At 36.6% G+C, this 24,258-nt stretch overlaps 2 long non-coding RNA genes across 8 annotated transcripts in view; both read right to left on the reverse strand.

The window, feature by feature from the left end:
• LOC128085352 (uncharacterized) overlaps positions 1 to 24,258 on the reverse strand; it is a 221,493-nt gene that overhangs the window by 5,933 nt on the left and 191,302 nt on the right. The gene's annotated exons all lie outside the window — the stretch shown is intronic.
• On the reverse strand, positions 3,309 to 5,622 carry LOC128085355 (uncharacterized). 2 transcript variants are annotated; one of them, XR_008208930.1, is made up of 3 exons: positions 5,579 to 5,622; positions 4,461 to 4,552; positions 3,309 to 3,665 (listed from the first exon to the last, which is right to left on the reverse strand). It is a non-coding gene; the product is annotated as an uncharacterized LOC128085355 (long non-coding RNA). The 2 variants fall into 2 exon arrangements; XR_008208929.1 differs by lacking the exon at positions 5,579 to 5,622 and adding an exon at positions 5,284 to 5,515.

The following is a 24,258-nucleotide window of genomic DNA, read 5'->3' on the forward strand; positions in this document are numbered from 1 at the left end:
ACAGAAAGGTAAAACAGAGTCATCTGCTGCCAGCCGTTTTTCCTTTCTTTTGTCTTGTGGGCCACTGGAGATTAATGGTAGACTAAGTGCAGTGACATTACTACTTTACAGAAATGCAGGACCACTTTACTCTCAAATACAGGGTACAAATGTAATGTCCACACTACAGCAAGACAGCCACAAGACACATGTTCAGCACATGGCTATGTCAGCCATATTGCTCTGCTGCACACACACAGGTTTCAAGTGCCAGCTGGACAGGGGACGCAACAGATGATGGCTGCTGCAAGCTGACTGAGAAGTGCCTAGCTCTACCTCAGTCACTAAGCCTGTTGCAGCTCCGCTCTCATGGCTAGTGTCCAAATGCTTTGAACCCAACAGAAATCTCCATCCCTTTCTTTAAGCCCATTTTATAGAACATCTGTAATAACAGTGCAACCAGAGGACAAACTGTGCTCATGTAAATAAGCCCAGGGGGAAGTTTCATGCCATATTCCCACCATACTCTCTTTGTTCTGTTCCCTTCTTGTCCCAGTGACAGCTGTGGCCTGGGCAAAGCCTAATATTCATGTGGAAATGTGTGGTATTTTTAGCCATATTTCCTAAGAACATGAGAATTATGAGATCATGCCCTCCACATGACCATCACTGTTTATGAAGAGGAGGGCCATCATATAAGTATTAGAGATATCAGTAAAAAACATTGTTCCTGGTAACTTTTTAACTTGTTTTTCAACCTCAACCAAATGAGACAGAAGGTTAGAGGGTGCTAACAAACATTTTGTATAGTCCCTGAGAAAGAGGTGCCACTAATATGAAAGTATAAACCATGCATAAAGCAGCACACCTAATATGAAACAAAAAAAATTTGCACAGTTCCTTTTCCCATCTTTATCCATGGGACAAAATGGGACATACACAAAAGCATAGCAAATCGAACTTCACTAGCCCCGTTATTTGTTGTATTACTTTTTCTTCTGTCACACTCAGGGTAAACAAGGATTATCTCCCTAAATATCCTTCCCAGTCTCACACACTTCAGTACAATACTAGCCAACTAGAACTGAGTCTTGCAAGCACTATAATCATCAAGACGGGGAAAAGAGTGTCAGAATGGCATCGTCTTATAAGTCTTCTGCTCTCAGCTTGGCAAAGCTACAATATTATGAAGGCTTAAGGTTTGTACCTTGATTGTCTGGTTTCTTCCTGTTTGTACATCTTCTGATGTACTGGTTGCAGAGGCATGAACTGGTAACACTGCTTTATATATATATATATATATATATATATATGCTTTATATATAGCAGGTTACATGGCTGTACACAGGAAAGGTACATTTATATTCATTATTTAAAACATATGAGCAACAAAAAGCATCTATCAGACTAGATGGTTGCTGCTGACGTGTTAAAGTAGATAATAATAGGTTGGCAACCCTGAACACAGCAAAAGGATTGAAACTAGCTGATTGTTATGATATTTTTAAACCCAGGCCATTCCATGATCATACAAATACATCAAAGAACAAATAATGTTAATAATGGGTAACTGGGCAACTTAGAAGTAAAGAAAGACACTCACATCAACTTTTCTTTAGGCTGTTAAGAACTTGCGCTCTATCAAGTCCCAAAATCTCAGTAAAATAAGAGTGAACTGGAAGTTAAATTAAATATCCCACTGTCATGAAAGAAGCGGCCTTGCTGCACACTGTAAATTCTGAGAAATCCCATTAATGCTGTAGACAATGTGCTCAAGTTTCATACTATGAAACTCCCCAAAAACAGGCTGCAGGGCAATGGGCAACATGATCCCTTTGTAAACTTTGGTAATTTTCTAACCCACACTTGTGTTGCAAATTTAAATTGACCCTAAACATAAAATTTATGCCAAAAAAGGAATTTCTAGGGTTTTTGTTTTTTTTTCCTTCCATCATTGTCCTTACTCTGAAATTGACTTTTTGTTTGATCAACTCAGAGACTTAATTTGCTAACAGCTACTGACAACAGTGATTCAATATCATCATGAGTTTCCATCTTTAACTACTACATCACTTAGAAAGCACTGAAAAGCTACAACTTTGCATTATGCTATGATTCTTCAAACACGCTATGGAGTCTGTGACAGGATAACAATGAATAATCACAAAACTCTTCACAAAGGACCAACACCCCAGCAGTACAAATTGCCTTGGCCATAATACTATGCTACTGATTTTACAGCTTTTACATCAGACAAAAAAGTCACATAGATATGGCCACACAGATATAGACTCAATTAAGAGGTTATTCCTCAGTGCTTGACAGTAATATTTATACTGGGCAGAGTGTAGATTCAGAGGTATGGAAATACTTATTTTACAGAGCACAGATAAATTCAAAATGCATAGGTCTATTTTTCAAACTGTTGAAAGACTTTCTCTTGCTGTATTGAAGTAAGCCTGTTAGGGAAAATACCATGATTCTGCCTCACTTTCAGATTTCTGAATGCTCTTGAAGCTCTGTTTTCTTCAGTTATGTGTGTCTTCACATTCCTTTGCTGACACAAATTGGGTAGTGTATAATCCATCTCATATTAAGGTATATAGAGAAACTTGCAAGTCAGGTTGGCCAATAGCCCTTTTCCATACTGCATTATTCCAATAGTATCCTAACTCCTTATCTTTGATATTGGTATCAAACAACTATTTTTTAACAAAAGGAGGAAAATGAAATGTCAAAAGCTTCAGATTTGCTTTTATCCTGGATAAGCATGATTGAAACAAACAACTCAAAAGCTACATAGACTGGTTACAGAGAAGGACTTTTTACAAGAGAAAAAAATAGAGAAAATGGAGAATGTTAAAAAAAATGAAGAGTAACAGTACCAAGTACGGAGATGAGATGAAAGCATGAAAGGGAAAACATTAGTTAGGAAGAAAAGACTGAAAATGTGTGGAGGCTTTATTAGTATGCAGTCTCATTATTATGAGTCATAATTGAGCAATTATGCCTTAGAGGAGTTCCTTTGATTCACGGTAAAAACTAGGAAGAACTGGAAACGTAGAAGACCAAGCATTAGTGACAAAGAATACCAAAAGTTCAGAATTTCAAATTAGGAGAATATTTCAAGTGTTCTGATATTGTATATTTGTAGTATTCTACTATGATGCTAGCAATCATATCAATATGTAGAGGTGGATGTTCTATGCTAAGACCACTTAAGTGATTTCTCCAGCAGTGGATTGGACTGCTTCATACCTGGTTGATTTCTTAACGATACATGTCTAACCTATTCTTAAATTCTTCCAAAAAAAAAAAAAAAAAAAAAAAAACACAACGACATGTCATGTTATCCCTAGTCTGCTCCTGCATTTCCTTGATCTTCTCCTGTATTTCGTTGCATGCTTTCATACAGATCATTTATGAACTGGGGAGATCCTGTTAACCAGATGTATATCCACTATGGAGGAAAAACTGCTGGAATATATTTTTATTGCTTCCTCATATCTATTCTTCCAGGTTTGTGTATCACTAAAATTACCTCTGCTATCCTGATGGCTGTGGAGGAGCTTTTTTCCCCCCCTCTAGTCATTAGGGTTAAATAAAGCTGAAGCTAAGACCTAAAAGAATTTTTGTTGATCTTTAATGATACCAGCACATTTTAACTTTCTTCTTTTCAGGAGCATCTGAAAGTAGAAAATCAAAAATGAAACAAGATTTAGATATGCTAGTATGCAAACCTCAGGGAAGTAATACCTGATATGAAATTTGGGCTAGCATGCAGTAGTGAAATGGGAACACATGTAACAAATCTCCACTTTTGTTTCTGGAGGAAGTCAGACAGCAAAGAATAGCAGTGTCAAGAGACTGTTCCGTGACCTGGTGAGCAACTACCTATTCAAAACATCACCCTTCCTCAACCACCCATCCCAACAATACTCCAGATGCCCCAGAAACAAACCTCCAAGATGGCCTGACCGGTGTAGCTGGAGGTACACTGGAGAGTTAACATTATGGCACCAGGTAACACAAACACAGTACCATGACAAATTTACTGCTACATCGCATGATCTATGCAAGTGTGGTATGCCCACCAACACCCAGGCCTGTGACATCCATTTGTCATATTTCCAGGAAAATATTTCCAACCCTTTAAAGTTTCCTACAATTATTGAAGATCTAGGGTTTTGTGGCATTTATGTCCATTTACATAACTTCTGTAAATCTGTTGCTAATTCTTGTATTTGCTTCTTTATTCCATTTGTCCGATGCCCTTTGAGTGGTTTTAATAAAATCACATATTATGACTAACATTTACTGTCCTCCCATCAGAGAATCCTTTTATGTCTCAAATAACAGTTCTGTCAACTGGATCCCAGGCCTTAATTCCTTACACACCCAAATTTTTCATGCTGCTCAGACATTTTGGGATTCCTTCAAGATGTAGGATGGGACTTCAAGAGGAACAAGGTGATGCTTACACTGTGCATGCTAGGAAGTCATGTTATCCTTCTGATAGTGAAAATTCCCACTGTTAGGACTTAATAAAGCAGTGAGAGCTAGTCTTCCAGATCTACAGAAGAAACGCAACCAAGATACACTCAACTCAACATCTGGAGCATATTTGTAAGTTCTAAGAAATATATGAGAGAGCAAACAATTTATGGCTTATGGTAGCCATACCACAGGAGGATTTTACAAATAAGCTACCTTTCTGGATGGATTACTACATCACTCAGCTATGCCCAAAGACAGAATTCACTAAAAAATATTGTGCATGGACATCATTAATGATAATTGTTATAAAAATAATTCTACTAATCAGTTAGTTTCCTGGGATCTGAAATGGCTTATGTACTGAACAAGGATATTCCAGGAAAAATTAATCCACAAGCAGTTAGTCTTTTTCTACTGCACAAAGCCAAATATGCTTGGCACTGCAGCTGCTGGCTACCAAGACAAAGCCATAAGATCTTGTAATAGCATATTGTAGTCTTTACACATTCACAGATGTATGCGTAACGCAAGGTTCCCATCTCATTGGCCAACTCTGACTTGACAGTGCTTGCAAACCCTCTGATAATCACAGAAAGGTCATGAATAGAAAAATGGAGGTTTGAAAAGCTGATGACAACAAATATAATCATTTTAGTAGCCTCCAGTACATTCCTGAGCATTACACCCAAGAATACAATAATTCCTATAAGAATATGTTGAACACTAGAACACACTGCCCACAGAGATTACAGTCTCCCTTTCTGGAGATACTGAAGACCCACCTGAACATTTTCCTGTGCAACTTACTCTAGGAAGCCTGGTTTAACAGAGAGTTGGAATAGATGACTTCCAGAAGTCTTTGCTAATTCCTACACTCCTGTGACTCTGTAACTCCAATAACAAGTTTATATACTGGTCCAGAATTGTTCTTTCAAAAGGAAAAAGAAAAATCAAACAGGGAACAACAACAAAAATAAGATGATGTACAATTAAAAAATGTACAATTAGAATGGTGGCATGGTTAGGATAGTAACTTGCAGGTTTATAGATAGAAAGACTATTGTAGAGGAAAGATACAATCAAAAATGAAATGCTCACTTACATCCTAGGCTCACAGTACAGAACTACAAAACAAAGGATCTCCAGAAAAAGAACCTTCCCTACTGGCAGTCAGTCCTTTAATAGGGTCTGGGAGAGGTGGAACCAGGCTCACAGGTGAATTGCCTTCACCTGTGCTCACATAGCTGACTCAGTCCTTGCCTCAGGTGATCAATCACTGGTTCAGGCTCAACAGTTGTGACTCAACAGTTCCCATATAGGTGACTAGGTGATTTTTAAAAAAGAAATAATTGTGCATAACTGAATTACTTTTTTGGCCTGGATCTTTATCTGAATACTTGACCACTTAGAAAAATGAGATGTAAGAAGTAAAGAAGTTCTTCCTCAGAAGTTTGTGTGTAGGTTTGTCCTACTTTTCAGGTTCTACTCCCAATTACCTTAGATACTATAGTATGTTTAATTTAAACCAGTGCCTAGAGGTAAAAAAAAATAGCTTCAAATCTAGTTAAAAGTTTGTACCACAGCTATTTCTAGTTTAACATTTAGCACTGTGTCTTCAGAAAAATACAACAGCAAAAAAAGCAGCCCAAAGTCAGAATGTGCTGACTATGTTGGGAAAACAACATAATGATGAAGGTAGAAAGAATCAGCTTAGTTCTTTGAGAAAAATTCTCTGTTTTTCCAACATCTTGACAAATAAAATATGTTTTGTGCAAAGAAGATGGAGGAAAAAAATTAAGCTTGTGTTACTGGGATGGAAAAGAACAGGCTGCGCAGTTCAGATACTCTGCATAACTCTGACAGCCACGTGCAGCAAAATAAGAAAGGAAAACATTCTCTTGGTCTTAGCCTCAGGTAAGCTGCAGAGGCTATTTAGTTAATCTCACAAATTGTTTGGGAAATTGGAGCAGCTAAAGAGCATTTGGAGTACAGTCTTTTTTGTGTCATTTTCGTAACTGTGTTCCATCACTTTTTCTCAAATTCCATATTTGCATTTTTCAAGAAAATGTATTTAAATTCTTTTAAATATGAAAACAACTTTGCATCAAATGACACACTTGGATTGAGCAGTCTTTAAAATCAAATTGTGCCACTCTTGCTCTTGCAGTGTACTGGCCTAGGTCCAGCCTGTTAAGAGGACAAGAGAATGCCTGTGGCTGTGCTGCAAAGGCCAATATAAACATTAGCAATGTGGGTGTCTTGTGCCGACGATGTCAGGGCCACCAGTGAATATGTGGCACCCATGAGTGCCATACTCTTCACATCTGTTACCCACTGGCTGATCAAGGCCATTTCTCAAAACAGAAGAAAAACAGCAAAGAAGAAAAGAGCAGCTGGTCCCACAAGTAGAAAGGAAGAAACCAAAGGATGGACTCCCTGGTATGGACCCATATATTGGAACAGTTCTTGAAGAGTCAATTGCCTGCAGGATCTGTGTAGGATCAGTTTGTGAAAGACAAAATCCTATGACAGGGATCCCACAAGGAACAGGGGCAGAGAGTGTCCATGGCACAGACCAAGGATTATGGACTCACTGCAGCCCCATTCCCTGTTCCCCTGTGCCACTTTGGGAGAGATGGCAGAAGAGCATGGATGGGTTTCTCAGTGCTCTAGTCCATTAGCAATAGGAAATAAATTACAATGATGCCCCGATGCCAAGCTCTTTTTGCATGACAGTAATTGGTGAGTGATCTACCTTTTCTTATCTCAACCTATCAGCTTTAATGTCTGTATGAGGATGAAATGCACAAAGGACAAGAAGACAATATTTTCAGCAGAAAGAGATCATTTATACTGATGAAATGGCAGCCAGACATGTATTATTACAGAAGTATATAGTCTTTTTCAGGAACTATTAAGGTTTTTAAAAATAATGAAACTGAAACATTCACATAATAAATGCATGCAGTTTGGGCAACAAAATAGAACTTTAGAGCTAGCATGGAGTGAGAAACTGGCTATTATAACAAAACAGTAGGCTAATAGTCATGGTTGCAGAAAATGAGTTCAGTGAGCATTTGATCAAATTGGTAAAAACAGTTGTTAGCATTTTCTCTTAATGATGTGGCTTTCTGCAAAGAGTGGTCTAACAAGTCTTTCAGGTCTAACAAGATCATACTGATGCAGCCCTGGGGATCTGCCATGGGCCAGTACAGCAAGAAGGGACAGAGTTCTCATTAACATTTCTAAAGGCAGAATTATGACAGAGAACAGTCTTATTTGGGAAAACCTTAATTTTTCAGATTGAGATTGGAAAGAAAACACAACTTTCTGCCAGGTGCAGTAAAAAGTTCTGGAATCAATTTCAAGAGGCTCTACAGAAACACAACAAAAGCAAACACAACCCAAGCTCTAAATGACCCCAGCTGAGCTCCCTCTCAGTAATTCATGAAACCAAATTAGCCACTTGGGCACTCAAGAATGAGCAAGATTTCTTCACTCACAAACCTCATATACCCTGACTTTAGAGAGGGAGGGAAGGAGGGTTTAAAGAAATAGCTATTTCTTAGCAGAAAAAGCGAAGCACGCTACATTTAAATGATAACTTGGAAAACCTTATAATTTATGGTACAGAGAGCTACCATCCATTTGAGAGCAACTACAATACTCATTGCCTTCTGGTGTGTCCAGCTGTTAAAGTGAAGAGCCAGAAATCCCTTCACGAGTTCACACAGCATGCACCCAGGTTGCTCACACCCAGTGCTCACAAGTTGGCAGAGACCTAATACTTATCCCAAATAAAATTAGTAAGCCTCTGTAGTTGGGTAAGGAAGACAAGATGCTGGCTCCTAATCTAGGCTGCTGTTTCTAGTGATCTTCAGACAGTCACCATTTGTCATCATTTTTGGAGAAAACTACTGTCATCCTTGCAATCTACTCCAGGCGCAAGCTTTAAAAGGGAGTTAGATGATCTCCAGAAGTTCCTTCCAACTCCTACAAATCTGTGATTCTGAAACTTAGTGTGGAAAAATTAATTTCTAAGCAAACTTATGGAGTATGACCAAAGGAAGGACTCAATGGAAACAGAATTTTAATGATTGAGAAATAGCAGTGGTCATTCGAGAACAATGGTGGGGAAGCTGCAGGTGAAAAGACACAAATTGAGGCCTATGAAGTATTCCTGAACTTCTGGTAAAATATTTGCCTATATACAAGAGTGCAAGGAAAGAAAAATGTCGATATAGACATAGATTTCTTAAAAGTGAATCATGCTAGCCTGTTCCAATACCCTTATTTGATATTTAAAGACATTGGTGCTTTTCAATACAGTTCAAGAAATAAAAACCTATTTCTGATAGGCAATATCTGCTGTACAAATACCCATGTACTTAAAATTTCTGAAGAGAGCTGGGCAGCCCTTGCATTAGATACTACAATCAGGAAAAATGATTTGTATGATCACACTACAGATAAAACAGGCAATAATCAGCTCTAAATTTGAACTAATGCAAAGAAATGAAGCACAGTATCTGTAGTGGATAGCCTCCTTAAAATATGTTAATGGTGTTATTCTTTAATTATTTTTCCTTCGTCTTCCAGATAAATCTTTTAAGAGATGTTATTTACCATGCTGTAAGAAAAATGAGAATTCTCACAGATACTGTGAGCAACATGTGATGCTTAACCTACATGTTGAGCAAGAAAATAAGCAAGCTGGATGAAATATATTAGTGTCCCTACTTTGTGGGCTCAATCACTGGTTTTACTGGCAGATACACACCCTGCTTGCATGCAGAAAAGCTTATTATCTATTCAGAGTACAAAAGCATTTGAATTCCATGCAATCAAGTAAAATTTCAAAATATAAGCATTCTGAAAGGCAAAATGCATAACAGATAGTTATCATCAATGGATAATAGCTTGTTAAGATATCTTACCCCACATTTAACATTTAGTAGAAGTCTTGAATTTCCTGATTACACTATGGTAAGTGAAATGCAATCTGTTGATAAACTTGAAGCATCAGGATTTATTTGTATAGGCAGAAAAATTCTAGTAAATATAAGAATATGTCAAAAGTTCTGATCTTCACTCAGAAGAAAGAGGAAGAAAGTAAGAGAGGAGAGGAACTGGAGTCAAACCTGGCATGTTAATATATTCAAAAATCGGCAGGAAATTTATAAAGCAAACTCAATCAACAGGAATGATTAACGAGCTGTAAAAAGCCCTTTAATATTACATAACATTTTCATTGTTCTATTGGTTGAAGAAGAAAACTGAAAACTTTAAATTTCCTTTTTCCTGCCTGCTCAAAGACAAAATTCATTAGAATTTGGATTGAAGGTCAGAGCAGAAAAAAAATATGCAGATCAAAATATTTACCTACTCATCATACTCTGTTCCTCTCTAATATTTTGGAGGCATATCTGAAAAGTATGTGGGAGCTTTTTGGAGCTGACTCGGTTCCGGTTTGAGATTGTTGGGTGGTGATGTCAGTGACCAGCTGTGTTGCTCCACGCCAATGACCCACCACAATGTCAGCGAAACAAGCTGAAGTAACATCTGGACTTATCAAAGTAAAAGCTTTTAAGTCTCAGTGCTTAGTCTTAACAAAAAAGAAATAATACTGGTAGCATACTCAGTCTTTTAAAGTCAATGTGATTTTTTCGCCCTGATCTTCAGTGTAAAGAGGCTTTTGCTCCTTCTCTTTCTACAGTTTCCTTTTCCTCTGTTAAAGTGTCAGACCTTTCAGGTGTGTCCCTGTGCTTTATATTATTACTCTAAGTGTTACAATGAGCGTACAACAGCATCTGCAAGACGCTGTAAATATAGTTGCACAGAACATCTGTCCCCTTTATGAAGGAGCTTACAAAGACTTTCCATATGTCCTGTCCTTAGACAAAATTGTATCAAATTCTCACTTCCCACAGCAAATGCTCCGACACAGCAAAAACACGAAAAAAGAAGCCACTATTCTCAGCTACATGCTTGGTGCAGATGACATAGTATTAATATACTTGGGAAGCAGAGTGTGATTTATATTTTAAAATGAAACTATTAATTTACCATCAACAGGAATAACAGCAATTTATCAGATAAGAGAAGAAGGAAAGATGGAGATAGGAAAACAAATAAAAGATGAAATGAGGACAAGAATTAAGTTTTATGTCTTATTTTTCTTATAAATACAACTTGTTATTTATGTATGATATGGACACAAACTGACTGGTGTTTCTGCTGAAATGCAGTTTATCATGAAATGCCCAATTAAAACACAGAAAGATCCTTCAGCAGGAATGTCTTGTTTGCAGTAAATAAGATGTCAAGGTTATGATAGCATCCTGTTTTTCTTTCCACTTTTTGACCTGATTCATGATGACAACAACAAGACAATAATGTGAGAATTGTCCTAAAATGGAAAATGTGGATTCCTGCCCAACTGTAATGAATAAATTTCTGTTGCCATTGCCAAAACTAACAACTTTCATAATTAGGAATGTTGTTGTATAATTTGCTATTGGGAGTATCTGGCAACCTATCTCTATTGAAATGGAAAGATACATATTTCCCTCTCAAGTGGATATAGTGATGTAAGAGAGGTGACTGTCAGAGATTCAAGCATGATTACCATAACCAGAAGGAAAGTCTCATTCCTTTATCAAAGCTCACATATTTCAAATCTCTGGCAACTTTTTAAGTTTAGTGAGACATCCAAGCAATCCTGCTGGGCTACTGAGATCTAGAAAATTTGTCTCAGTGAAGAAAGGAAATGAAAGTATATAGATTTTAAAAATTCAATTAGAAAATTGTTTATTCCCATCCTCACGTTCTCCATTAGTTTTCTGTGACTGCAATCTTGCCTCCACTTAGTAGCTCTCCTACTTGGTATTTCTGCAGGATGGGCCAAGAGGAGACTGTTTCTCAATTCCCTAAGCTCTGAACTCACAAAGGGCAGATACCAGTTGGGCCATCTGCAGCTCATTACACTTGTCCTTGGTTTTAATCATTCTACTTAAGAGCTTTGGTGAGAGGAGATTAGCATAGGACTACTGCAAGGAACTTCTCTTTCCTAAGATGCCTTCCCTTTCCAATTGCTTATTTGGATCTTAATAGCTTTTAAGAATAACCTATCTACAATTAACCTATCTATAATTTACTAATTTTCCAGTCAGATATTTCGTTCTACTGTTTAACCAGAACTACAGATCTTGCTGGATTGTTTGCTTAAATGCACATCAAATGGGAGAGAAACACCAGATGTCTAAGATCACTATCCCATCCTAGCTTATCATAGGCCAGCACATCATGTAATACGTTTACAAAAGATATCGAGATCAACCTTGCCATCAGTTTGGTTTTTCTTTCAGCTACACTGTTGCAGAACTTTGTTCCTGTGTTGGTGAGACTTTTCTCCTGTAATTTCAAATCTAAAAGTGTATAATGCAGAATTCTTAATTATTTATTTTTTTTGATCCAACAGATTTTGAGATTAAATTGTTTGTTTACACACTTTTGTATTTCTGTACAAGAAACAAATTCTGCCATAAAACAGGATTTCTATTCCTCCAAATAATCCTACATTATTTCCTTTTTCATGAACATGTTACTCCAGAATTGAACACAGCACTCAAACTAAGGTTTCCACAGATGTTTTGTCAGTGACTTTGGTACATCTCTAACTCATTGCAAATTCCCAGTGCACTACTATACATTTGTCTTTTCAGTAACTGCTTTTGCATTGACAGCACGTAGTCCGCTTGTACTGGACAAATATTGCTATGTCTTTCTCAACAACATTTCTAACCATTAAGTTCGTGGCAGCTACCAGATGTTATTATTACTTTTTCTTTAGGCTTTTCAGTTTCTTCTCATTTCTGCAGGTTCTCAAGGTCCTCTTATTCTTTAATTTTTTAGCATATAGATAATATTTGTCCAAATAGAGAAACCAAACGGACACCTTTATATAAGACTCCAGATTGTTCTCAGTTGAATTTCTTTTGTAGCTCCTGACTTTCTAAGAGTTAAGTTTTCACATGTAATGATTGTGATTCCTCTGCAAACCAGCTTCTTCCCTGCCTTAGAAGTCCTGCACAGATGCTGAACCCCCAGATAAAACAGAGGAAATACAGATTAAATAAACCTAGTAGACAGTGCAATAAAAGGTTAGTTTAGCATATCTGCCTTGGGTAAACTTGAATTTTAAACATTTTTGTATTTGTTTTCTTCTCTGTCAGGACGAAAGCTAAATCAGCATGGTGAATCTGTTTAGGCTGATAAGCCCATTCATGCCATTATGCTGGAAACTAAATTTCTCTGTACTGTACTTTGCTACTCAGATGTAATGGTCCATTCAGAACTTAAATCCCTTTACATCTGTAGAGTGTAGGAATACTTTAAGCAAAAAGGATAGCAGTTAAGAACTTAAGGAAGAAGTTAAGAAAAAAAAAAAACCAAAAAAAACCTCTTCTCAGCTACTGGGTAATCCTGTAACCAGGCAAGCAACTGAACACCAATTTGATAACATACCAAAAAAGTTTTTGAATCTGCATCCTGTTCCCAAGGGACACCTATCAGAATTGCAACACAAAGGCTAATGGTGCCTTCTATCAACTCTTGTGGAACGAACCAGCAATTCTTTTCTATGCACTTTCATTTCCTTGTATTATTAAGGGGAAACTTCCCAAGGTAGCATAATTCCATCTTTTGCCTTAATTTCAAATTAAGATCTTAAAAAGATCTTTCGTTTTTCTGGGAGAGTAGGTATGGCTGATGATGTTTTCCTCCAATGTACACATTATGTTGCTAAGTGACATTTGGCTATGAATATCACATGTTGCTCCTGTTTCTGTGAGCCAGCAGTATTTTGTTGCTACATTCCAGATGTCAGGGTAGTGAGATGTCATCCCCATAAGGATCTGCATATGAATTGGAAGCAAATAAATGATTGGCAGTGTCTTCAACAGCTTTCTTGGTATCAAAGCTCTGATATATTATTAGCTACAAAACTCATTTTCCTGACCGTTTTTGAATAAAATTTCACAAAGCATTTAAGATGTTTTTATATGTTTTGAATAATTGAAACAAGTCAAATCTACTTTTAAAGACACGTATTTCCTGAAATAAACAAAAAAGGAACCTTCTCTTTTTTTAAACTTCTTTTCTGTATAAATAAAATAGATAGGAAATTCATAAAAAATATGTACACACTGCAATACAAAAAAACCTCTGAAAATAAGTAAATGGGTAGATATTTTAGTCTCTGTCAAATTTTATATATGATAACTATCTCATACTGAGAATTTGGCTCCTTATTCAGATACAAAGTATTCAATTTTTCCAACTCTTTAAGTGGCTTGGGACATGTATTATGTCTTGTGTAAAGAATCTCTCTTTAAATACATTCAAAAACATGCCTAGATATCTGGGACCCAGTGTGTATGCTGTGATTTTCAAAATATTCTTGTGCCAACATCATAACATAAACAGTATTTTAATATCAATCTTTTTTGCATTACAGCTATAGAGCTACCAGAGACTGAAAACAAAAGCAGTTGAGCATTAGGGTTACCAAAGGCAGACTAAGTAATGAAAGCATTACTCAGGAGTCTTACTTGAATCCTTGGTTCATATCCTCATGTAGGACAGAGGAAAAAAACTTTAGAAATGCCATCCTGCACTTAAAAGTAGGTCACTTCATCCTCCTGACTTCCTCTACTAGGCACTGGTAATGCAGCCTCCTTCCTCTTCAAGTCTGCATAAATACTGTTGTTCATTTTTTCACAGGAGGTACTGCTTAACTTAGACTTATGCTATCCACCCGTGCAGATATTCAAATAACTGATGCTTGCATCATCCACAGGCGTGCTACAGCTGGCAAAACTTTTGCTGAACTTTAGGTTTGATACAAGAATCAGGACAAACACGCAATCAAGTCTCACTGAAATTTGTTCTTAGCTTGGTACCTGGATCTTAGGAAGTTCATCTGCTGATCATGGGCATGAAATTGAGTATATGAATATGGCACTTTTGCTAGACTAGAGTCCCTTTGCTGTAGACTAGTTGAGTATCCATAAATGGGTGGAAACAGCTTCATGCCAAATACATGAGGGAGCTTTCCTTTACTTGTATTGCATCCAGATCTGTAACAGATGACAAACATCCATATCTCTTTGATCACTACAAAAACAAATGCATTTGTCTAAAATCTACTAAGGGGCAATAAAAGAATATTTTAAATGTACTCAATCCAAAATCTTATCAGGCAGGATAGTGGAATGAACCATTTACTTCAAGCTCTTTTGCTATAAACAGTCTTGTTTCTGGAGAGAAACTGTGCTTAAGAGAGCAAGATACATAAATTGACCAATTTAGCAGCACTGGTCAGATTAGGGATGTAGTAAGAAATTCTTACTTTTCTGATTTAGTAAGAGATTAAATGTTCTGTTTTCCTGGAAAAGCAACAAAATAATTAAGTGAAGAGAATACAAATTAATAGCTTAAGTAGAGAAAGGGAAGAAAATGGATTTATTTTGGAAACTATGCAACTGTGCTTGCAAACCAAAATACCTCATTTTAAATAAATGTGGTTAAGAGATTGACATTGTGTAGCTCACTGTAGAGAACTTACCATAATTTGTCCAGGTGTTACAATGGCTGTGAGTTGTCACTCAATACAAGGTGAAAGCTGAGCTTATTTTTAAAGCACATACCAGTGAATGTCACTGGTCAATATCTACTCCTTGTTCTTATGCACAGATATGAAAATCCTGTAGCATATCATGAAAAGCCTGATTCCTTTTCTCCAACTGCAGAGATTCTCACTGCCTGCTATGGAATTCATCTGGTATCAGTCAAAAAAAAATTCCCTAATTGTGAAAGCTGACAATTTCTAATGAAATCTGGAATGTCTTTCCTCCTTATGATCATGATTGATCCTTATTTGAAGAATTAGCTTTGTTTCCTTGGATTTTTCTACTTTGGGGACAACTTTCTTTTCATACTATGTCAAAAATTTTATTTTCCAACTTCATAATTATAGCCCACAGTACAAATAAAGAGCAGAACTTGGCCAACTTCTTTGAAAAATTCTGTTCTGCTTTATGGATTACCTTTATACTGCAGTGAAGCTAACCATTACATATGTATAAATGCCTGTAGGCAATGAATAAATTGGTGATGTTCGCCTATAACTGAGTTGGGTTGCTGATTTCTCTCCAGATTGCTATTTTTACAAGGATAATATTTAGATACAAATCCCAACCCTGCTGTAGTGCAATTCCTGCGTCTGCAGAGCTAATACAGTTGGGATTCAGTGGGATAAGTACACTATGGATGTTCTGTAGAGAAACTGCATTATATTTCTCAAGGTTAAGCTTTGTCAAGGTTCCATAGAGAAGAAAGAAATCAAGGGTTGTCTTTTGGAATACCTTAAGCATAGAGAAAGGTGATCTACACATATACAAAATTTATTCAGGATTTACACCCACCTAAAAATTGCACAAGTGACTTTCTATCCATCTTCAAGAACTGTATTAAGTTAAATTCTGGCTAATGTGTTTTCTAGGCATGAGAGTTAATACATTGTGCTATATATGAATTTTATTAACATTATTTAAATAACCACTGGAAGAAAGTTCTTATGGCTTATAACTACTATAAATATTGTTGCATCGTAAATGAATGCCCCATTACTAAGTAGAAATGTAAGCAAGTAGAGACCATATGAGTCAATGCAATAATTCCTCCACCAAAATTTAGATGGTCATTATTTTTAGAATTCAAGTTTTCCATCCCTTGAGAACCTTATTCCTACATCCTAAATCAAAATCACCAAACACATCTCAACAGTTTATTCTTTAAATATACCCTTCATTCCTTCAATACTGACAAAAAGAACATTGCTTCAAAGATGAGCCAAAAACCAAAACAGTACATATTCCAAAAGTGAAGTGAGGGAAATAGATTCTTGTTCAGGAATTTTTCCAAGTAGAATTGAGTGCAGTACAGCTGCAACATAATAAAAAGCAATGCTGGAATCCATGGCTAGCGTTCCCTTTGTGCTAGTCAACGCCAGAGCTCTTAACTCTTCAGAGACTTGGGAGATACAGCACAATGGTCAACTGGACATTAAATCCTATAATACTATGCAATTGACTATGAAAATCCCATGTAAATCTCTACAAAAGTTCCAGGTGAGACCAATAGATGAAATAAACTTAACCAAATCAAAATATAAGAGAGAGAGACAAAGAGAGGCTAGTTTGTCAAAGAGAGACATCAACATCAAAGGAATAAACAAAAGAGATTGCAGGTGAAACAAAACGTTGAGGGTTTTTTTTTTTTCTTTTGCTTGTGGCTATTCAGTTAAGAATTTGGGTTGCACTTCTTGTGGGAAAGCTATGTCAAATAAGTGAATACTTCAATCAACAAAGTGATGTGGCCAATGTGATGTGGCCAATGTGATGTGTTCTGGGGCTAAACTTCCCAGAATAGATGCTGATCAAGCCCTGTTCATCACTTTCATGACTCCCTGAGATAGTCTAGATCCCTGGTACGAAGGTAATTTCTTACATCTGAAAGCATGTCATATCCTAAATTCCATTTAGAAGCTGTTTGCTGGCATCTATACCAACCTCTACCTATAATTTCAATGTTTTGTTTTTGACAGTTATTTTTTCTGACAATTATTTACCACAAAGACATATGAATGAAAAACTTCAACACTGGGACTAAATGATAGAAACTAAGCATTTAAACAAAATGCACTGATGAAAAGAAATAAAAGACATTTTCAGTACCAGACAAGGTGCTGTAGACGCATATATGGACCCTTTCAAGTCTAGTATGTATATAGTCTTGTAATGGATGATTTCTGTGGCTGGCTTTAGCAGTCTTTCATTAATTAGAATTTAGTGAGAATTGCAGTCTCCAAGAAATTGAGGATTACTTTCAGAAGTAGGTCATGGAAATAAATATGGAATATGGAAAAAAGTCTCGACTGAAGATTGTTGTTCTGTTCATGAGAAAAGGAAGGTAAGAACGAGCTTTGACTTGCCATCTGGTATAGAACAATAGAATTGGGGTAGGAACAAAGGGATACCAAGCTTCCTGGGAACTTGGGCAAATTTATTTTGGAATTTGTATTTTTTCCTTAACTATCAAGTGAGTTTTGGTGCAGAACACAGTCTATCTAGGAAGTAACTCTAGCATGAAGTGACTCCAGCATTCTGTGCTTCAGAAATGTCCATGAATGTTGTATCTCCTCTTTTAGATTGTCTGATCTACAGTATTAGATTGGAGCCACTGTTACATGACAGCAGAGATAAAGTTCTTAGACCAAGACAACTCAAAGGGGTTGTAGCCACATCATGTTTGACATACTACAATTCAATAACAAAGAAGGCCACCCCTGTCCAAGGAAGTTTATAATCTGAGACATAGTATTCAGTAACATATGGACTGACGGACTGCCTATGAGTTGTAATGAACTCAGGCATCAAGCTGAAAGTAAGATTACACCTGAAGGCATTGCAACTGCAAGATCTAGAGTGCAGAATATATGAAGATCTCTACATACAGAACTGATTCATGAATTTTGTTCTTTCCTAAAAAGGACAGCATTTAGGCCTGAGCTTAAGGTTAATGCAACAAAAATCATATTCTGAAGTGGCCAGTATGCCTGTATGCTGGTTATAATTGAGAACCTCTTATAAGCAAGGAGACTCTGTGGTTCCAATTAGAAGGCAAAACAGGGATAACAGTAACAAGAAAAATATACTGAAGGCTTACTCTTTCTTTTTTTGCCAATTAGATTTATTTACTAGATTTTACTTCTGATTTTCCTGTGGCCATGACCAATATCAAAGAGTTGTTGGTAACCAACAGGTCAGACTTCTGTCATACATGATTTGATGATAGATCAAAGCGAGATACAAATATTCATGTGTGACAGGCAAAGAAGGAAAGAAAGGAAGTAAAAACAGAACCTTCTTTCTGTTCATGCCATATTCTACTCTGTGCCAAAGCCTATCTTACTGTATTACTTTGAAAGCTGGTTTAAATTATCTATAACTATTTATGCAGATGCAGTCTAAAAAATTATCAACTGATTTAACACTTTCTGTAAAAGGCTCTGCATCATTTCTCATTCTTCTTAAAAACACTTGAAACTGATTAAACATTTCCCCTGGGAAACTACTTTATTTTATTTTGTATTGAATTTTTTGTCTGTATGATTAATGTGTAGTCAAAACTTGTTTTGATTATCCAAACTGTATTTTAAAACCAAACGTGAAGTAATAACTTGTGGATTGCTTGCAAAATACTAACAATGTGTTCCATTATGAAAAAAAGAGTATTGTGCAAATTTCATGTACGACAGAATTAAGCGCTCTTCAGTAAGCCCTGTGAAAGTATGATCAAAGTACCTCAAAGTTCAAGTGCTGAGGGATGATAGTTAAGCTGTGTCCTAAAATGCAGGAGAACATGAATATATATATATAATGTATAGATGGAGATGATCATCTTATCTCACATAATTACCTCTTAAGATTTTTGACTTTAGGTGTAATGTAGCTGTGTTCACCACATTTTTGAAATTTTGGTAAAAAGTATCCTTCAAGAATGCATGTTTCTTGCTTTGTTTGTACTAAAAACATGTGTAAATCTCATTCAATTCAAAAGTATATAACCAAATATCATCACATTTCTCATGGCCCTTATCCTCTCTGGGGCTGTGCACAGGCAGTGTCTGAAGTTAAAATCTCTCCAGAGTTAAAAATAATGTTTATTTCTTCTCATGTTAAACAAACAAACAAACAACAAAACCCTAACTTCTGTACAGAGTTGATCCTTGCCAAAGATCTAAAATCTTGGCAAGTGTATCTCTTCCAAGAATAAATATTCACTGATATTAGTCCATTAGTCTTGCTAGAAGTGAGCAAGTATCATAGAACTGAGTCGGTGGGCCAACTGAACATTTTTAACTGCTCCAAAGAAATAACTGACCCACTGCAAGTGTAAGGTAACACAATGACTGTGATCACAGAGCAATGTTATCTCATTCTTAGTGTAGCTGTTATATTTGGTTTTTGGAGGTGGATTGGCATGTATATAAGCCAAGGCTTGATTACCAAGGCCTAACAGTAGGGACATGAAATAGGAAGAACACCAAAGGACCATACTTAATCAGAGATGAGCCAAGATCAATCACTTATGACCTTCATGCAGAGAAATCAGAAGGTTTGAAGTAGAAGGTGAATAGATAAAAGACCAACCCCCAGTATTATGCTTAAAACTTTTTCATTTTCTCCCAAAGTATTTGGAAACAGAGTGAGGGTAATGTCTTCACTGCCTTTATTTTGGTTCTCCCTTGCTTCAAAGACTAGTGAGATCCTACTATATTTTTACAAAGCAGACTGCTTTTCAGGCAGGTTTTCTCGAGTTCTTGCTTTATGAGTCTTGGAGAAAGATTCTGGGCAGAGATGTTCAGAAGAAAAAGTGTTTGCAGTCTTTGGAGGTTGTTAATTCCTGGAAAAGCTTCTGGCAAACTCAAGCTCACCAAAATTTCACAGAAAATGTTTGTTAGAATTTGACCAGTTTAAATGAGTTTCTTGTGTTGGTGTCTACCTAGTGGAAGTTCGAATCGTGCTTGGTTTTACACACAAAGTCAAGCAATGCTGCCAACGTATACAGGCCTCTTCTCTCTGAAATATTTTATTTATTTACTCTGGAGTCTGAAGACAGCTTGGAGACATGTCTCTTGCCAGTGGTATTTGCGGTGGTATTCACAGAGTTGTCCTCTAGTTTTTAGAGTCAGTTAGCACTTATTTCTTAGGCTCATGTAGAGATTCAGTTTTCAGTAATAACTCTCCTAACCATGTTTGAGGTTGCCACCATTGCTCTGCATGGTTATTGACCTGGCCATCAGCCTTCAATATTAGAAGGTTTACTAGATTGCCTTTTGCCTAGAAAGTAAAGACAACATGTATACTGTTAAATTTTTATCTCAGAATATAGATCAAGTGTTTACAGTTTCAAATGTCAGAAATTGTTACAGGAATACAGGATGGGAAGAGGCATTTTGGAACATCATATTTCCTTGACTGCTGTAAAAGCAACTTGGGCCACCATCTTTTCCAGGGCATTAATGGGTACCATCACGAAATTAAATAGGGCTTGGACATGTGCCGTGATCTTTTTCTTCCTCTTTCCTGTATCTGAAATGTCTTATTACTAGGAACTTCTGGTACACCTCAGCTGAAATACAGTCAAGACTGGAATTGTGTTAAAATAGCCCAAAATATCTTCTTGCTATAAGTTCTGGCAAAGTAGTATTCAGTGTCACTTTCATTGTCCATCTTTCTAAGTTAAGCATACAAATCTGATATAATTTCTTCCTATACAGTAGGCTCTTCGGCATTCACATCAAACTAATAATCCTTGTTTATATCTATTCCACTTTGAATGTGATTTTCAGAATGGCATTACTTTCCAGCACTGATAGATTCAGCTTCTGCTCTTGGAAATGATTCCACCCACCAGTACATTACATCTTGCAACAATGAATTCTATGATTATTCATTTAGGATGTGAATAAAGAGCTTTCTAATTTGTCCCAATCTATGTGCAATACAATCTGTCTAGCACAGTACTTTCAGATGTGATGGCAAGGCAACCGAGTCATAAACATAAAGAAGAAAAGAAATTCAAATCTGGCAGTTTGGCATGACCATTTTGCAGCTGAAGTCCTAAACTCAAGTTCAAACCAGATTTCTAGAATATTTATCTTTGAATGACCGGGCAGGCCCTGTTCTAGTACCAAGTGTATGCTCATTTGAGTGTGTGTTTATAGTCTAATACATATAATATTCTGAAAAGCTCAAGGTACATTTTTATCATAAACTGAAACCAAGATTACATTAATTTCAGGTGGTCTGTGAAGATCAATGGAATTGCAAGAAAAAAAATAAACTATTCTATATATATTAATTAATAATTTAAATAATAACTTACTACCAGCTTTTAATTTATATGAAATACATATTATGGAAAACAGCTTCAAAGAAGGCTCATACACAAAACAGCCTTAGCAATTTATAACAACTGAGGATCTGGCCCTATCCTGCTCAAATGCATAACACTTTTAAAAACATAATCCACAATACAACAGCTCTGTACTAGGAAAATGAGCTATCCACCAAAACGGAAAATAAGAAAGGAAGAAGGAAAGAAAAACAAATCTGCTTTATAAGAAGAAAACGAGACATTCCTAAAGCATTTCAGGATGACCACACACCAAGTGAAAAAAAAACAGCAGTTCAAAATGCCTGCCCCACACAAAGGATAACTCTGCTTGGCAGAATACAAGACTATCTCCTTTTACTAAGAACAACTCACCAATCAGTCAACACCACTTTAACTACTCTAAGTACTTTTCCACCTTTCACAGAGTCCATCAAAAGTTCAACACATACTACCAGCCAAGTAGAATATTCAGTAAGCTATATATATCCTCATATAGATATCTATACAAACATAAATTAATATATTCCATTTTGAGTAAAATAAAATTCCAGATGTTGACACCACCTATATGACAACATCAATCTTGTCATTTATTAAACCTCTTTTTTTGAGAATTTCAGGTAGAAAGATATAGAATATTTGCCTTTCCTGTCTCATACATATATGCAAGTAAAATAGCTGCAGGCACTCTGAGAATTATCTAAATGCAGTTATACTGGGCAGTGGTGACTGCTTTGTTGAGATTTCTGTTCCATTTGTCTCTTAGATGTTCTAATTATAATCAAAATGTAGTACATACAAAGGGAACAAAAGAGGTGAAATGATCTGAGAAATTTTTTTCTCCTTATGCAGGATAAGCAATGGATAAATCAAAAAAGGAAGAAAAACTGATTTATTAGTATCTTCACATTAAGCTGCCTAAGTCCTCCCCAGAGGAAAGGAATTTTAAAGTAGGATTTGAAGCAAAATAATGAGACAGCTTTACAGATACTTTACAGGAAGTTCTCTCTAAATTTGTCAGGCAGAAAGCGGGAACCTTGTTTGGGAATTCAGAAAGGGACAATGGAAGGTAATACTATGGGGCAAATGGAAGTAGGTGTTAAGACCAGGCACTGCTTTTATTTGCAAAAATAAAGAAGAATGCAATAAAAAGGTTTCAAGGAAGAGATACATTAAGAGGTACATGAAATACCCCTAAACCATAAAGTAGAGGCATTCTCTTGCTGCTGCTCCCAAATGAACATAACAGGACCAAGAACATCCTAATAGGTGCAGAAGAAAGGATACTGCAGAATTTAAGTGTCAGGAAGAAGGAAGAGTGAGGAAATTTCAGCAGTCTGCATGGCTAGGAAGAAGTGTGTATTGGAGATGCTATGTGTGTAAAATTTAGAAAGTTTGGAAGATTTAGATGACATTCAGTTTAGGAACTTCAACCACACTGAAGTCCACAGTTATTGAGAAGAGCATAGTGAGAAGGTGTGATGCAGACAAACTAGGTTTGCACGGTTAGTAACTCATTCATGAAGGTGTCAGATGAAAAGTTTATTTAGGAAAAAAGGAGACAGAGGAGGGATATATTGGTAAATCTGTGAATCTTCAGCAAAAAGGTGACATGAGAATGTTATGTTTTTGGTGCAATTACACAAAGTTAGAAGCAAAGTTCCCTCACCGAAAGCAAGAGGATCCTCCAGAGGATACAGTAAAGAAATGAACAGGAAAGAGAATTAGTCAGGGAAAGACAGTCCTGAGGAATCCCAGAGAGATTTCAAGAGGTAAAGAAGCAGGGAGGCCAGAAGAAGTTATGGTTATAGAGAGAGTCTGAGATCTGGCAAAATAGATGCTATTCGATGTTGTGGAAAGAATGGTTTCATTAAGAGCAGAGAAGGGAAGCCAGATTGGAAGAACTCAAGGAAGAAAAAGTGTAAACAGCACATTCAGAGGGCTTAGAGATGAAAGAGTGACTGCAGATGGGCCAGTAGCTAGAGATGCAAGAAGGAGTCAGAAGTGTTTTATTTATGATGTGAGAGACTTAGCATATGGTATGGCAAAGCAGAGAAAAACTAAAAACAGTGAAAACAACAAACAAGAGGAGATCAAGAGGTTAAAGAGTAAGGGAGGGGAAAAGAATGAGCATATGGGAGATGAAGAGCTGAGAGAAAGAGAAGGCAGGCAGAAAACGGGGTTTGAAAAGAACAGATGAAGCATGTCTGCATCTGTGATGAGGGAGAAGCAGAAGGTGATGAGGAGATGGGTGGAAGCATAGGATTAGGATACCATTAAGTTTGAGGTAGTGCAGCTGTGCAGTCAGACTGACAGCAGAACTGAAAAAGTAGAGAATTGAGTGGTAATGAGGTGAGTGTAATTGGCTGTTTCAGGTACAATAAAAATACTGGTCTTCATACCCTTTAATTTCAAACCTCTCCTCTTACAGCTACAAAGGCTCATAACAGAAGGGTCATCCTTCAGGACAGAATGGATTCTTCATCATAGTACCAGATCAAAATTAAATAGCTTGTTAAAAGGCCATGTTATATGATAAGGAGCAGATTTATAGTATTTGTGAAATTATAGAAAACTCAGAAATTAGCATGCATATTTTTATGACATGCATATTTTAGTCACTAAGATATTTTGTGAAGTGTAAGCTTAATCTGAGTGAAAGCAATAGAAATATTTCCAGTAAAATATTTCCAGTTAAATACTGTGATATTTCCCCACATGGAAGACCCAGCCCTCTCTTTCCATAGCACAGTGTTC

This window comes from Tympanuchus pallidicinctus, unplaced genomic scaffold (assembly GCF_026119805.1).
Source record: "Tympanuchus pallidicinctus isolate F22 unplaced genomic scaffold, pur_lepc_1.0 scaffold3, whole genome shotgun sequence".
NCBI classification, from domain to species: domain Eukaryota; kingdom Metazoa; phylum Chordata; class Aves; order Galliformes; family Phasianidae; genus Tympanuchus; species Tympanuchus pallidicinctus.